This window comes from Puma concolor, chromosome B1 (assembly GCF_028749965.1).
Source record: "Puma concolor isolate L17-30 chromosome B1, mPumCon1.1.hap2, whole genome shotgun sequence".
Lineage (NCBI taxonomy): Eukaryota > Metazoa > Chordata > Mammalia > Carnivora > Felidae > Puma > Puma concolor.
In genome coordinates this window covers 148,829,189-148,844,373 of record NC_141670.1, presented here as the reverse complement: position 1 = coordinate 148,844,373, position 15,185 = coordinate 148,829,189, and the positions used below count along the sequence as shown (strand labels likewise).

The 15,185-nt window shown below is 36.2% G+C and overlaps 1 protein-coding gene across 2 annotated transcripts in view; it reads left to right on the top strand.

The window, feature by feature from the left end:
* The window catches only part of NPFFR2 (neuropeptide FF receptor 2), a 95,420-nt gene that overhangs the window by 57,895 nt on the left and 22,340 nt on the right, over positions 1–15,185 (top strand). The window contains exon 1 of one of the 2 annotated variants that reach the window (XM_086704878.1): positions 10,838–11,099. The exons of the other annotated variant lie outside the window; for it this stretch is intronic. The gene's annotated coding sequence lies outside the window, so the exon portion shown is untranslated. Of the gene's footprint in view, positions 1–10,837; positions 11,100–15,185 lie in introns of those variants that run through there. 2 annotated transcript variants of the gene reach the window in all.

Genomic DNA, 15,185 nt, shown 5'->3' with positions numbered 1-15,185 from the left:
TTTCTCAGGCCAACCCAGAGTCTGTCTGCTTGTTCTAGTCTTTTCTACCCAAGTCATATCCAATTCATTGGCAAACAGAATTAGTACTACCACCAACAAAGATCACCAATCCATCCTTCTCTCTCTATTTGCGCTGCTGTTACCTAATCTAAGGGATCAGCATCTTCTATGTGAATTGGAATCACTTAACTGACTTTTCTGCTTCTCTTCCTGTCCCCTCCTCTGTGCAATCCATTCAACATATAACAGCTGAGAAAATATTACTAAATTGTAAATCAGATTATTTCCTCCCTAGCTTAAAACCCTATTAGAATAAAATTTATTATTTTTACTATGACTTATAAGAATTTACACGATTTTGTCTTTGCCCTCTTGTCTCAATTCCACAAAGGGACAGAAAACAGCATGTTGCAGCTAGGTAACTGAAAATAGTTTATATGGTTGAGGATAAAGTAGGTGGAAATTTGGAAATTGATGACACTGGAAATATATGAGGGGTCAATGTGAGAAAGACATAGGAACTTAGAAGTTCAGATACTCTGAAGAATTTGAGCAATACAATGACTAGATCAAAACTTAAATGAACATTTCTGAGACCAACTGATTGGAACTAAACCAACTTCTCTTATATAGCCATGATATAAACAATGGTTCAGATTCACCTTTGTAGTAGATGTTCTAAGTGACCCACTCATTCTGTCAGCCCTCTTGTGATTTCAGCAGCCGCTGCAGTGGACAGTTCCTATCACAATATCAGCATTCTAGCTCAATAGTCTGCCCACTCTGGATTCTCTGCTTCAGTGCTTCCCAGGAAGCAGCAGTACTTTCAGCCTGGGAAGCAGGACGTTAATGCCCTGATAGGCAATGCTCAACAAGAGTCTGCAGTCAGTAGATAAATGATTTGGCCACCTATTATGCTTTCAACACATTTACTCAGAGAGTCCTCCTTTGTCCACAGTGGAAGCCAGCTTGAGGACTCATCTTTATTGGTTTTTCTTCTTTTACTTTCTTGTTCACCCTGCTCTTTCATTCTTAATTCCTGAAATTTCCTCTTAAATAAACTACCTGCACTTAAGTCCCTGTCTTAGTCTCTGCTTTACATGGAACCCAAGAATGATAATCATTCATTTCTTTATTCAAGAACTATTAATTGAGAACATCGTGTAGTATGTTAAGAAAACAAAATCATTAAAAAGACATGTCATCTAATAGGGGCAAGTCTTCTAAGAATATAATTTGAATCTATGGGACAAAAAAGAAACAATATTAACACGCTTCTACATTCTGTAGCCATATCCATTTTTTCCCTAGTTATTATAAGTGACATGAGGTGGTTTTCAGCTAAACATAGAGTTATGGTTTGTTCCAAGATTTATCTCTTATGTCATTGCTATCCCAGACTTCTTTGAAGCTAAATAATCTTCAGCTATGCAAGAGGAGAAAAGAATGTGTATTAGGACTAAGGGTTTATGATTGGATTTTGCATTTCAAGATTCAAGATTGGTGGTGGTATTTTTCCCAGCATTTTTATGTTTTGCTCTCCTTCCTCTCTCCTATATGATTTAATCTTTTTTTTTCTGTTAAAAGTAGATATATGCTATGTTGAGATTATCAGAGCATAAAACATATCCTTTAATTTTAGAGTTGTTTTTGCATAATTGCCTTGGAAAATGGTGTTCTATTACTTTTCTTTTCACTTTTTATTGAGGTAATTACTGATTACGGAGAGCAACTGAATTATGTCAGATTTGATGAACTAAATCCATAAGACAATTTAGATATAAAGAAGCGTTAATCATTATCTAATTAAAAACAAAAGCTTCTGAACCCTCCTACACTACCTTTCACACCATTCTGTAGCATATGATTTCTTAGAGAAAATTAAAACTTTGAGATGAAATTAATGGGTAAAAATCAAATGACCTTTGGTAATTCCTAAAACTACCAGTTTAGATGTACATGCATATTGCCACAGCAGGCCAAAATCTGAGAGAAAAGGATGGAGTAGAAAGGTGGCTTTCCTCATCTTACAAGCTTCAAGAGAGCAGGGGCTGTGTCTGGCTTCCATGATACATAGTAAGATGCTTGATAATGACTGCTGGTTCTCAGTGTGCCCTTATAAGGTCATTGTGAGCATTCTTTACATGAAATTATGCATATAGGATTATTGAGTAGCAAGTACATAGTAAGTAGCAAAATCAATGTCTTTTCCTTGGCATCCCCAATTTCTTGTTTGGTCATCAAAGTGTCAATTATTGCTCTCAATTGAAGTTTAAAAGTAATTTTAAGAAAACAGTCCATGAACTGGCTTAGATAGGATACAAAGATTTAGGCCTCTTTTGCTGTGCAATAGGGAAAAGGTCTTAGCTTTTGAAGCCCTCAAATCTTCTAAGTCAGTAGTACTTTAATGGTCCAGATCATGGGCGTCATTAACAACTGTTTCTGTAGGCCTGACTATAGGCAGGCTACGTAATTTGAAGCTATTCTTGGCATCTGTATGTTCTATTTAGGCCTTTCAGCATGTAAGTTGATAAATTGACAATTAAACATTAGTTCTTAATTTTAAGCAAGGGCATTCTGGATACTGAGATAGTGTGAAGTAATCTACGTGTTTTCTGATTTTCTAACTAATTACAAGGGAATGATCTTATGTCTATTTACTTGAACATTTTAAACTGGTTAGCAGAGAAAAAGTTCGAAATTGATTCATTGCATTAGCTCTGTTTAGTATTCAGGATACTTTAAAATCACTTTATTCCAATTGTATGCTATTCATCAAAAAATGGATTCTCTTACAGATATTTTGGAAGAGTGTTAACAGCTTACTGCTAAAGCAGGGTAAATAGCAAATTGTCGGTAGAGACTGAGTTGAATATAAACAGTGTAAGATGACATGCTTAAGAAAGAGTTATAAAGCCATTGGGAACAGAAAAATATATCTTTTTTTTTTTTTTTTTTTTTTATTTTATTTTTGGGACAGAGAGAGACAGAGCATGAACGGGGGAGGGGCAGAGAGAGAGGGAGACACAGAATCGGAAACAGGTTCCAGGCTCTGAGCCATCAGCCCAGAGCCTGACGCGGGGCTCGAACTCACGGACCGCGAGATCGTGACCTGGCTGAAGTCGGACGCCAACCGACTGCGCCACCCAGGCGCCCCGAAAAATATATCTTTTAGATGACTAAGTTGTTGATAAATTTTGGTATGGTATTTAATTACAAACAATATTTTACAGATCTGTAATTTGCTCATAAACATTGTTAGAAAAATTGGGAGAAAAAATAAAACTTAAAAAACAATTATTTAGCGTCAGAAGAGTGTTAGGCTCCATCAGAAATGACAACTGGAGTTTGAGAGGTTATTTCATGCTAACACTATTTTGTTGATGTGCATGAATATTTTGCTATGTGGATTGTGCCCCGAAGGTACGTGGCAGCTTGTAGGAGTTTGAGTTTTAACACTCATCTCTGATCACTGAAAAATCTGAGTTATGTGACACACAGTAAGTAGCTTGCTAGAAATATGTCTAAGACCCCCTAGAGATTCTGTGAATTGTTTTACTAAAAGCTTTGCTTGCTGCTGTTGCTAATGCACTGGGAAGAAAATCAAAACAACATACAAAAAAAAAAAAAAAATCCATGACCCTTGGTGTTTCCCCTGGAAAGACAGATAATATGATTTTTTATTGCCTTCTACTTCCAGAGATTGTTGCAAGGGCAGACAAACCAGGCTAAAAATGTAATCTAGAAAAAGTTTTATTAAAACTTTAAATTTTGCTGGTTATTTGAGTTGCTAAGTGTTAGTAAATGATCAAGCTTTAGTGAATGATTCTCTTGTTTATGTAACCTTTTTTCAGTTGTGACTGGTGGGGACCCCTCTAAAGAATCTAGAAGAAGATTCAGAGAAATAAGCTAACTTTCTGAATAAAAAGCTAACAAGGATTTGAGAACTTCCCCTAGGCTGAGGATAAAAGGGATGTGTTTGTTTTCTTGGAGCAGGTGGCTAGGATTGTGGGAAGAGAAAACTGAAGGGACTGAATGGTGAGAGTAAGAGCAGTTCCTACCAGTTGTGGTTACAGAAAAGGAATTACCCCTGAGGGAAAAACCTTTTCATGGTGGACATGGCTGAGAGAGATAATATTTTTAAATAAAATGAATCGCGGGGGGGGGGGGGGGGGGGGGGGGGGGGAGGAAAAAAAAAGGGAGGGAGAGAGCCAAACCATAAGAGACTCTTAAAAACTGAGAATAAACTGAGGGTTGATGGGGGGTGGGAGGGAGGGGAAAGTGGGTGATGGGCATTGAGGAGGGCACCTGTTGGGATGAGCACCTGGTGCTGTATGGAAACCAATATGACAAAATTTCATATTAAAAAAAAAAGATTCCACATATAAGAAAAAAATCACTATGTTGTAACCTGAAACTATATAACATGTCAACTATACCCATATAATATTTTAATTAATAAAAATTCAAATATTAAAAATGAATAAAAGGACATGAAATATGAAAAAAATAACAAAATTAAGACTTTACTGCAAAATACATAATATGTAAATACTTTTTTTTTTAAAGACTAACAATCTGAGCTCATACCTAATTTCTGAATTTGTACCTTCAGAAATATTGAAATATTTTGATCCCTAAAAATAAGTTTAGGTCATTTATGCTTGAAGTCCGATTTCATACTTTATATGTAGATTTGATATTTAACTTAATAATTCTGCTCAACTAATGTATTTTCAGCATTCCACATTCTCTGCTCCAAAAAATTAGTAAATTTTCATTCCAAATGTAACTATAAGAAGTATATGGGGGGCGCCTGGGTGGCGCAGCCGGTTAAGCGTCCGACTTCAGCCAGGTCACGATCTCGCGGTCCGTGAGTTCGAGCCCCGCGTCAGGCTCTGGGCTGATGGCTCAGAGCCTGGAGCCTGTTTCCAATTCTGTGTCTCCCTCTCTCTCTGCCCCTCCCCCGTTCATGCTCTGTCTCTCTCTGTCCCAAAAATAAATAAACGTTGAAAAAAAAAATTAAAAAAAAAAAAAAAAAGAAGTATATGGAAAACATTAAGAAATAAAGAACGTAGGATTTGGTCTCCATAATATACAAATTAAGAAACTGCTTACTACTGGCTGAGTCAGTCACACAAGAATTGAATCAGTAACTTAAGAATTCTGAAGAAAACTGTATAATCTCTGGATTCAGACACAGTTGAATTCAAATTTTGGCTCTTTTGCTTAATTCCTGTGTGATGGTGTTTTGAGTTACTTACTCTTCTTAACTCTGTCTTTTCATTTATAAAATAGGGATAATGCATGAATTTCAGAATTGCTATGATTAAATGAAATATAACTGTATAGCAGCTAATACGTGGCTCAATAGAATTTGTCATTACTATTAACTTCCTATCTCTGACAGTAATAATAATAATAATAATATAATAATAATATATTTTTCCAAATTGCATACTTAACAAATCATCTTCAAACTAAGATAGCATATGAAGGTTTGCTTGACTTTGTTTTCCTTTGCATACCATTAATAGCAGATTGAGTTTTGGTAACGAAGTTTCCTATTAATATAATTTCTTAATTTGTTTAACATGTATAAAATATGTCATCCAAACACAGAGGTAATTATGTTACAATTGAACATGATGAATGGCAGAGAATTGAAAGTAATACAAACTTCAGAAATGTTTTGTGTTGTTAGAACACTAACCGGCAGGAAGATGCTCTATTTTAGGTCTGTTATCATTTCAAATTATCCAGGCAGAACTCAGAGGTCTGAGAAGCATCTTTCCATGCATTTTCCACTCTCATACCTTTATATTGAGAGAAATAGTTCTATTTTCTTGTCAATGATAGTATCCAGTTGCTAAAATATAATTACTTGCAAACAGTCTTCAAGAATTATCTTTTACCTTATAGGAAGAAGAAACATCTGTGCTATGTCCATTTACTTACACATAAAATAATAAATTTCCATTAGGAAAAATAAAAAAAAAAAATGCTTGGTCACAGGAGTCAGTCTTTGTTCTGCACATTACTTCATTTTATGTTAACAAATTTACTTAGATAATTCACATACCATGCAATTCACGGATTTCTGCTTTTTACTTCCTGAACAAGATCTACCTAAGATTCCAGAGATAAAAGCTAAATAAATATATATTGAATACTAAATCCATTAAAAAAAAAAAGTCTGGAGTAGAATATAGTAGGTGCTCAGGAGGAGACAAATATTTACAACATTTTTATCCCTTCAAGGCATTAATGTTTAAGGGAAATAGACATATGTACACAAATATTTAAAATATCGAAACATAATTATATATATGTATATATATATGTGCATACACACACACACACACACACATATATATATATATATATATATATATATATATATATATATATGGAGAGAGATTATTTTCAGTGACTAATAATCAAATACCTGGCACAAAAACTGAGTTAGGAATTTGAGGGAAAAATACATATTTCACACTAGGTTAGTCAATGAGAATTTCCTAGATAAGATTTATGTTGGGAGTTTATTTTTTTTTTTTAATTTTTTTTTTCCAACATTTATTTATTTTTGGGACAGAGAGAGACAGAGCATGAATGGGGGAGGGGCAGAGAGAGAGGGAGACACAGAATCGGAAACAGGCTCCAGGCTCTGAGCCATCAGCCCAGAGCCTGACGCGGGGCTCGAACTCACGGACCGCGAGATCGTGACCTGGCTGAAGTCGGACGCTCAACCGACTGCGCCACCCAGGCGCCCCTATGTTGGGAGTTTAAAGGAGGGAAAGGATGAGGGTATCTTACCCATCTTCCTGAGTGAAGATGAAAGAAGGCATAAAATCATGAACAGAAGCAAAGGAGTGGAAAACAAGAGGACATCCTCAAGGAACAGTATGAGGAAAAAACCCGGTTCCTCTTAAGGAAAACTATAATATATTCTCCGACTAGGATAGTGATGAGTAAGATTGTTAGCCAGCACTTCCACAAAAACCACAGGATGTATAGCAGTTTCCTGAAATATTGCATTTTCACAGGAGTAAGCTAATTGAAAATTATTTTCATTTTTTAAAAACTCGGATATGCAGATACACTAAATATTATTTTCTAAGTCATTTTAAGTGTTTCAAAAATGCACAAATTCCATGCATATGGGCTCATTCTCTTAACCATTTGAGTTCTTGAGTAGAGAAACTGGAGTATTGAGAATTCAAGGAGATGAGGCTGAGGAGACCCATTGGATTCACCTTGGGGAGGAACTTGAGTGCCAGGTAAGTAGGTGGACTTCACTCAGTAGTTTTGAGAAGCCTTTGAAAAAAGCTAAACAACTAGGGAAACGTGAAAAATAAAAGTACTTTAGGAAATTACAATGGCAACTTAATATACAGGATGGATGAACTAGGAGAGATTATAGGCTGAGACCAGCTTAGAAGATGCAAACACCAATGATTGATTGAGAGTCGTACTGTTGTGAGAGCCAGTTCTGTGATCTGATTCATAAAAACTAGGGTCCTTTCTTCTTGACTGTTAAAGATTAGAGAACTCATTTCATTGGGCCCTACAATTACTAATTTAAAATCTAACAACTGTTGGTAGTCAAAGGGAAATATTACAAAGGCAGTAGCCTTGCCTTTAAGGAAACACAGTGACACTAAGTGATAGTTCCATGTTATTTTTAAACTGTTATTTCTAAACAAATGGAAAATATTACCCACTAATAATCTGTGTTGAATATCAGAAAAAAGTGCCTTCCAAATTTTATCAGAAGTCATTCAAGAAATACATCTCATTTTATATGAGACATTAAAGTAGAGCCAATCATAAGCTACCCTAAGTCACAAATGTTCATATGGTCATCTATTTTAAGAAAAATATCAATGTTTTGAAATCATTCTCAAAAAGTTAACTATTCCTCAAAAGGCGGTAATGTTTTTAAGCATTCCTGGCAGAATATTTAATGAGCAGTTTAGCTGTGGTTCCTTAGCAGAATGAAGAGGTCTTGGAATGGTGAAAACTATGAGGAAGTAAGTGGTAAAGTCACATTTCTGCTCAGGAGGATCTCTGTTATAACCACATAAGTCTTCTGCCATATTTAATTCTCTCCATTTCTGTAGATAGTAAAACATTCTTTCACAGGAAGTAAAGAAGCTACCATGAAACTAAAAGGCCTTAGGGTACCACATCAGGCCTGTTTCCCTTGATGATAAGTCTGTTATTTGGGGCTTTTATTCATCTTCTTTGGGGCATGGAACATTATTTCATAAGATATCAATTTCTTGAAGCCGTCAGGACAGCTAGGACAACATATATTCTGGCTATTTCTTTTTTACAAAGGCTTACATCATGATGTATGGTGAAATCCCTGGTTGAAAATGTGGAATGTTTATATACATTTCTGAAGAGTGGTAAACTATCTAGTTTCCATATTCCTGTATTAATTTTCCACTCAAATCATCCAAGACTCAAATCTCATAACCCCCAAAGCCTATGCGGCTGAGAGTGGAATAAAGTGGGCCAGGGATGCCTGAGACTAGTTTCTGCTCTTGGTTCTTCCCTTGTGCTTCCCTTCAGATGGTCTTTCCAGAAGATAGAAGTATCATTAACTCCTGGAAATCAGTTCTTCCTTCAAAATGGTTACAAGCATAAAACCAGAAGTGTGCTAATAATATCAAAGGGATATTCAAGTTAAAGAGGGTTTTATATGCGATGTATATATTCATAGGACATTGTTAGGTGACACAGGAAATTGGGAAATCTGTTATCTTTCTGTAGTCCAAATATTTAAGGATAGATTATAGAAACATGTAGGAAAGAGTTGTAAACTACTGTAGTACAATGCCAGCTTTTTGTCAGATTTTAAAAGTGTATGAAGTACTGACAATTGTTATGATTCATATTTAATATTTTCAAAGGCTATATAATTGATGTATCTGAAAATTTGTCACTTAATTTTCAACATAATATGTATACTTTGACAAGTAAATTTAGGTGTTCAGAAAGTAAACAAAAAGCAACCAAATTTCTTCAGGATTCACAAGAGCACATGTATTTGAGTATTACTAATCATAATATGAAGGAAACTTAGTTAAAACTCAGATTTCAGATAATACCATTTCCATTTTAAAAGGCTTCTTTGATGAATAATAGAGAAAGAAAAGACATACAATTAAAATAATAAAATACAAAATATATTTTAAATTCTATAAAATGTATGTGGATACTTACATGCTTCCAGAAAAAAAATATTTTACAGGAAATACAAAGAAATAATAGATTTTACTACATAAACATCTGAATTTTTCAACCTAAAAACACTGTAAAAATTAAGTGCTGGCTGAAAATGGCAAATGAAATATATATAACAAATGGCAAAATGTCTAATAAAAAAGCTTTTACGAACCATTAACAACCAAAAAAATGAATATTCAATATGAAAAAAGACAAAAGAAATCAGCAGTTCACCTAAAAACAAATTCCAAAAATATGGAACTAAAGTTCAACTTTATTAATATATTTTTTAATTTAAATAAGGAGTTAACCATTTTTAAATATAGTAAATTGGCAAAATTTAAAAAGTAGTGGGGGGTAGAATTTTAGTGCCTAGTATTGGCAAGACAGAAGGAACATCTTTCGGCACCACTGAAATGTGAATTAAGGTCAGTGTCTGAATAGACAATAAATAATATTTGTCAGGAGCAAAAAATGACCATGATTTTTTATCTATTATTCCCATTCTAAGAATATTCTAGAAAATTCTAATAAGTTATAAAATATCAATATATTACTTTAATACCAGAAAAGCTGGAATTTTTTAAATTGTCCAATACCAGATGATAGGTTGAATAAATTGGAATACATCTTGTAACAGATCAATAGTCACCAATGAAAAATTATTCTTGGACAGAGTCAAAAAATTATTTTTGACTATGAACAAAAACGTATGGTATATCCTTAAGAGACAAAAATAATATAAACATGTTTTTAGTATAATTCCGATTTCAAATATGAGTGTAGCTTGCTAAGATATTCACAGATCCTCACGCCTTTGGGGTTTATCCTTCTGTTAATTATGGAATGGAATGTGAAAATGAAAGTATTTCGGGGGTTCCCGGCTTGCTCAGTCACCAGAGCATGCAACTCTTGATCTCAGGGTTGTGAGTTTGAGCCCCACATTAGGTGTAGAGATTGCTTAAAAACAAAATCTTAAAAAAAAAAAAAAAAGACATAAAGGAACGATTCTGGTTTTAGTTCCAGGTAAAACCCCCGGACAACTATGTAGGATCACCATGCAGATTTGTAAAGGTGGGTACCAAGGGATACTGATCCTCGGGTTGAAGAGATTAAAAGGCCCAGGATTACAGATTAGAAGATGATTGAGAGAGGTTTGCTGAGGTGTGGTGAATCACCCACGTACAATATGGACAAGTGGGGGTGCTTGCCCCCAAATCATGCTTAGAAGAGGGACTGATGGAGACATGCAGAGTTTAACATATGAACTTACTATTTCAGAGGACATCGTGAACTTTTATCTGCCTCGCATGTAAGACTGATGGGGTTCTTGAGCAAACGGCTAAGAAAGAATTCTTAACACCTCTTTGATGCAAATAGGTGACTTTGTTAAAGCACAGGGGACAGGACCCATGGGCAGAAAGAGCTGCACTGGGATCCTATGGACTGACTGATTATATACTTTTAAATTAGTGGGGGTTAGGGATAGCATAAGTCTCTAAAGAATTTGGAAGCAAGGCTTTCAGGACTCTGAGGGACTACTGTGAAAATAAGAGTTACTTTTAGTCTTTAATAAAACAAAACCATAAAGGAAGTAATGCTGTCATGAGTTGCTTGAGGAAGGTCACACTCTGCCTGTTTCAGGTGTCTATCAGTGGGCTCCAAGCTGTGAGGAGATTTAATTTAAGCTACTTTTCTCTTGCTTTTGTTTCCCTTATTAAGACCTCCAAAGTTCCAGGACCTGGCTGACTGGCTTGTTTCTCTGATAGCAGATCGAACTACAGTTGATGGCATCCGTCAGCTTGCACTCCTAGAGTCTTTCTGGACAAAAGATGGACGAGTGTTCACAGTGGGACAAGGTGATTGGCTCGGCTGCATGATGGTTAACACGGCTGCTCTATGGCAGGGTGAACAGTTGGGTTTCTCAAGGCTGAATAGAGGAGCCAGAGATGAATTTCCTCACATGAAGGGAACTGTATTTGAGAGAGCCACAGCAATAGTTTAGCGTCTCTAAAGAGCCCACCAAAAGTGCCCACAAAAGTGAGCGTCAGCTTTAAAATTCTTTCTAGTCCAAGAACACCTCATAACAAGACTGGAAAGAAAAGTAGGACTTTTCCCTGCCCCTTTCCACCACCCTTTGTCCACCCACAACTCTGGCAAGGATGGGAACTGAGACTGACAAGATGAGGGTGGAGATATTACAGAGCAAGTCAGCAAAGAAGACCAGGAGGCATCCTTCATGGAAATTTAAATTTTTGTTATACTAGACAAGACATATTAATTACTATATTGCTTTTATGATCAGAAAATAATTGGAAAAGTAATAAAACCTCTTCGAAATTTCACCTCGGGCCAAGGAAGAAATTAGCCTCAAATAATAAAATTAAAGTGTCAGCAAGATACAAATGTAGTTGCTTTTGGGGCGCCTGGGTGGCGCAGTCGGTTAAGCATCCGACTTCAGCCAGGTCACGATCTCGCGGTCCAGGAGTTCGAGCCCCGCGTCAGGCTCTGGGCTGATGGCTCAGAGCCTGGAGCCTGTTTCCGATTCTGTGTCTCCCTCTCTCTCTGCCCCTCCCCCGTTCATGCTCTGTCTCTCTCTGTCCCAAAAATAAATAAACGTTGAAAAAACAAAACAAAACAAATGTAGTTGCTTTTACATTGCATCAGACAACTCATGCTTATTCAGTGTAGCTGTTATTTACAAATGGTCTTCATCCCATGTGCTTTGGAAAATCTAGCATTCACCTATCTCTCCACCAACACCCCCCTCCCCAGTATCTCTAGGAATTCTTTAGATATCTGTGATGCATTCTTGTTCCTGTCTAATTCTTTGTAATTGCTTTTTTCTCTCTGCCCTACACTAACCCAAATATTATAACACTTCCCTTGATATTTGAAAAATACCCCCCACAAAGTCAGTTAATGTTTAATAGACTCTTGCTGACAATTTGGGGTTATAGGCAGGGAGGAGTTTTCTGTGTAGAACAAAAGTTAGTTTGAAATTAAATATTAGACATGACAGAGTCTAGAAGTTCCTTGGCCACATCCAAGTCATGGAACTTCATTCTGGTCAGTTTCTAATTCTCAAGTTGCCCACGCTTAGCTTTGTTGCTAATTTTTATACTCTTAGGATACCCTTTTTAATGTTTCCTGACTCTTCTTGACATTAATTGTGGAGCTCGATTCAGATTACTTAACATCTCCTGTCTTACTTTCCTTATATACTAAACAGGGGTACTTTTAGTAGCTACTTTTACTAGACTAAATGGGTTGACACATAAAAGAAATTCACAGAGTGCTCAGCACAAAATATATACCAAAATGCTCAAAGGTAGTAAAGTAATTAAAATAATAATTTAAATAAAGTACTTTGGATATTCTACTCATTGTTATTATGCCCTAGAGAGTGAGGTTGTATGAGTAAAGTCCCTTTCTCACATGAAGACAATTCCTCAAAGTATTTTTCTAAATGAAAGTTCTTATCCTAATAGATTATATTATCTCCTTGAAAATAATATTATTTTTCTTTCCAGCGTATTTGTACAAAAATATTGGTAGAAGATATACTAAAATATTAGATTATGTATTTCCAGGCATAATTATATGAAAGGCTGTTTAATTCTCCATGCATATTGGATTTTATAGCTAAAATCTGAATTACTTTTTTAAAGTCGGAAATCTTATTCATGTTCATGCCTTGGTAATAATTTCAAGGATATAGGCAATCAGGAAGCTTAATCAAAGAAGGTATGGGACTTTGAGGGTGGCTTTTTAGGACCCCTCCTCCTGCTGAGTGTGGCTTTTTAGGACCCCTCATCCTGCATGAGATGTTCACTCTTTGGCTCAGAGTAATAGGTAATGCAGCTGAACCTTACCTGAAGACCTCATCTAACATGGCAGAGTGAGTGTTCCATTCATGAAATATCTCCATTTTATATCCCAGTTTATATGCCATTTCTTAGGGAGTCATACCTCATAAATCCATAGATTCTGTGTTTATTTACTCTAATATTTATCCAGGAATATCCTATTAAAAACTTTATATAGGTGAAGACTTAACATCCTAGCAAATATCATTCCCCTACCTGGAGGTAGAGTTATAATGTCCACAGGAACATTAGTCTGAATCCTCAGTCTTCCTTTCTTTCTCTGGGGGCATTCTCCTTGTGTCTGGGGGAGAAATGGATTACTGGCTGGCTGCTTTAACATCTTCCACCAATTCTCTCCGACCTCAGTTAATATTACTTTGCCACACATTTCTCATTGTTATTCTTTGTCTTACTCCATTTTCCTTAGTATTTCAAAGAAAGAATAGTGTTTATAATGCCTTGATGACCACCAAGATTTGATTTGAAGGTCCAATGAGGAGTAGGAATAAAGCATGTTCATAGTGACTGTATCTCTTTGAAGGTCTTTTGAAATCCTTTTGCCTTCTCTATGACTGTTTATCTTCAATTGTGCACAGTTGTTTGAACCTTGTTGTATGATCTGATGGAGACATTTAATTGAATGTGCAATGTTTCTAAAGTCCAGTTCACTTCCTCTTCTGGATAATGAATTGTAACGTGTTTTATATCAATCAGAGGTTCAGCTCAGCTTTCCAATGCATTACTTTCTTCTGGGGATCATCATTTGCATAAGTCTGGTTTTCACTTAATTCTACCAATGAAGTTACAAACCCTCTAGCATACCATGTTGCGGCAGAGGCTTATACAACATTTGACACATTCTGCATTAATAAAACTAGGAGTAGTAATCTTCAGGGCCATGTGTTCCTTCTTTTTTTTTTTTTTTTTTTCCAGATTACAGATTAATGACCCAGTCTTTTTCCAGAGGAAAGAGTTCCAAGGATTTTTCTCTCAATGTTGACTATGTATTAATCAGGACCAGATCTGAGAGAGTGGAACTGACCAAGTTCGTCTTCTCCACTCCAGTGCTTCCAGACTGGTTTCTCTGTCCTCAGGAAACCAGGATCTAACAAAGGCTCACTCATCTGTGGGTGTCTTCCCAATTCAGCCCTCTCCGAGTTTTATCCCACTGTGGCTGGAAGGGGCTGAGGCCAACTCATGGGCCCCTGCTGGTTCCACAGCCATATGAGGTCGGTCTGACTCTTCTCTGGTGCACAGGTGGGTGAGACTTCTCCTCCAAATGTTTTGGCTTTTGGTGCTGGTTGCCACAGCTCCCACAGAAGCACTTCTGTTGGCAGACGGATGCTGAATTTTAGTTGTTAGAAGGGCATCTTATGCTTTCATGATGCTGATATCCTAAGGTCATATATTTGAAAGTGCTTTGAAAATGCAAATATTAGGCATTATTACTGTCTCATAATTATTGCCAGTGATTCACACCCGGCTCGACCATGTGTGTTTACAACATTTCTGGCCTTGCCATTTTCCCTCTCTCTCCTTTTCAATTGTTTTGGCAATCTAAGTTGTCGTAAATTAGTGACTTTAGTAACTACGATTACCCTTTAGTGATAATCATCAGAGTTTAGTTTAGGTCATCCAACATAAATGGAAGCAAATACTCTCCTTAAATCCTTGTATAAGTACACGGGGAAAAGAAGAGGAAAAAAATGAAGACTAGAGTATAATAATAAATACCATGGTGATAAAGGCAATACTGCAAATCCCAAGAGATGGATGAGCAAAATAGGGAGCAGCGACCACAGTTCACTTTTTTGTGTCTGGCAGTCTCTGTAGCCTGTGATTGGTGACGATTTACTACAAAGTTGGTCACTTTAATGAGTATTTGATACACGAATAAAGGTCTAGACTCTTCCTTCAGATGACTCATTCTTTAGATGATCTGTATGAAACAGCACATTTCATATCAAAACTTAATAGGTTAGGGTCTTTATGGATTCTTTTTTAATTGAAATCGGGGGGACATATCTATTTTAGGTAAGATAACACCATTGCTAGCCATTGGATGACTTACTCTGA